Source organism: Phyllostomus hastatus, unplaced genomic scaffold (genome assembly GCF_019186645.2).
Source record: "Phyllostomus hastatus isolate PE091 unplaced genomic scaffold, TTU_PhHast_1.1 phas_contig_58, whole genome shotgun sequence".
Lineage (NCBI taxonomy): Eukaryota > Metazoa > Chordata > Mammalia > Chiroptera > Phyllostomidae > Phyllostomus > Phyllostomus hastatus.
Genome location: NW_025333916.1, coordinates 8,042,823 through 8,045,000, shown reverse-complemented (window position 1 = coordinate 8,045,000; position 2,178 = coordinate 8,042,823). Strand labels below are relative to the sequence as shown.

The window sequence follows — 2,178 nt, the reverse complement described above, 5'->3', positions numbered from 1 at the left end:
CAAGCACACTACGTGACATTTTAGGTGAAATGTTCAAATTAAAGCTATAAATTATTATGACCATATTATTACCCTACCAACCACACTCAAGCAGGTGTTAGTTCTGCTAAACCCTGTATATATAATAATCATGTTACATGTTATTAATAGTATATAGTATATAGTGTATAGTAGTATATAGTATTTGGTATATACGCATACACTTCTCTGAGTAAGAAGGCAGACACCTATTGGGAACTGCTCTGACTGGTATCAGAAGCTGAAACCCCCGCCTAGGCTAAGGCTAAGGGAACGCCCTTGGAACTGTAGGCCAGCAAGGAGACAAAAGCTTATCTCCCTGGCAGGAATGCTGCTTCTGCTGCTTTATTCATGACTGAACCCCAAAAAGCTTGGTCAGTTAGCCAAAGACGGGTAAGATCCCCCATGGGGGGAACGACGTAAGACAGGCACGATCACTTTGGGAGGCCCCCCAAAAGAAGGACTTGGGGGGGGCTGCAGCAAAAGGGGGTGATGGACCCTCGCTCCTCGGCTTTGACATAGCCTGAGTTCTCAGTGTCTGGGAAAAAACCTCCTTGTCTTCCAGTTGCCTTAGTTCCCTTGCTCCACCTAACCCTGAAACAATGACAGGGTGGTGCAGCTCTGTACTAAGAAGTGCGGATTCCCCAGGGTGATCAGGCCTAAGAAAGAACATGTAAATTACTGTGAAACCTTCTTTGTTTAGAATGCTCTCAGTTGAATGAGAAGGGTCTTAGGAGGAAGTTAGTTTGTTCCTCAGTCTTACAGCTCTTTGACCCCCAACTCAATAGACCAGCAGAGTTCTTTGTTTTCTATGGTTCCTTACTTCCCCCTAATGAGTACTGTACTTTACCTGAATGATTATGCAGAATGAGCCCAATAAAAGCAGGTATGGACTGTAAATCGGGGCGCTCCCCACTAGGGGGGGTGGCCATTTCGTCCCTACTTCCCCACAGAAACTAGTCGGTCTCTGTGCATGTCATTTTTTCTCGCATGTTTATCATCAAGCCATCCACAGCGTTCCATGGTCACTGCTGGCTGGGGACCCATGCATCAGACACCTCGATTCAGTGTTGGGTAATTTTTAAGGCAATCTGTCAGTGATAAGCTCCACTGTTGTTATTTATAAGAACATATTCTTAGGGTGTATACTCTGAATCTTCCTGTTCAGAGCCAGCTGTGAGCTGAGGGGGACCTAAGCCCAGTAGTAGAATGGGAAACAGTGCTTCCATGCTCTAGTGGAAACCATGCAGAAAACCGGTGTCCTATCAGCTTAAGGACCGTGAGCTGAATGCTCTTCAGATTTATAGAAGCTGATGAGCAATCTAAGGACCATCGACTTACCTAGCAACAACATAGCCTACCACCTATGATTGTAGGGAAGTTCACTCTGCTGAAGAGCCTCTCCTTGAACAACAAACTGACTATCTTTCCTAATGAGTTATACAATCTGAAAACACTAGAGACACTAAGCCTAAACAACAATCACTTGAGAAGGCTCCAATATACCTTTGGGCAAATGTCTGCCCTCAAAACCCTGAGCCTGTCTGGGAACCAGCTGTGAGCACTACCACCCCAACTTCACAGCCTATAGCACCTGGATGTGGTAGATCTCTCCAAGAACCAGATTCAAGGCACACTTGACATAGTGGGGAAGCTGCAGGTTATGGAACTCAACCTCAACCAGAATCGGCTATCTCAGATCTCAGTAAAGATATCTTGCTCTCCTTGCCTTAAAGTTCTTCACATGGAAGAGAACTGCCTTGAGCTCAGCATATTTTCACAGAGCATCCTCAGTGATTCCCCAATCTGTCTGTTTGCTGTGAAAGGCAATCTTTTTCAAATAAAGAAACTTTAAAAATGAAAAGGCTATGATAGGTACATGATGAGGTTCATAGCCACCAAGAAGAAGTTTGCCTGACATTCTCCATAAGCATGGGAATCCTTATAGGACATTTGGAATCTGTTGCAATGTGACTGAATCAATCTTTTGTCAAGGATATCTGTAGTAAGGAGCTGATACTCCAGGAGATTATAATTAATTTGATCCCTTTTCCTTCCCACAGTTTATCGTAAATAAACTAAAAGGAATCAACAGACAAAAAGAGTTCTCCACTTTAAGTCATGGATAGGGCAGTGGACAATATTGATCTTCAAAATCAT

The 2,178-nt window shown here is 43.8% G+C and overlaps 1 pseudogene; it reads left to right on the top strand.

Moving 5' to 3' along the window:
• Positions 1-1,936, top strand: part of LOC123824922 — a 23,593-nt pseudogene extending 21,657 nt beyond the window's left edge.
• Positions 1,937-2,178: the final 242 nt, after the last annotated feature.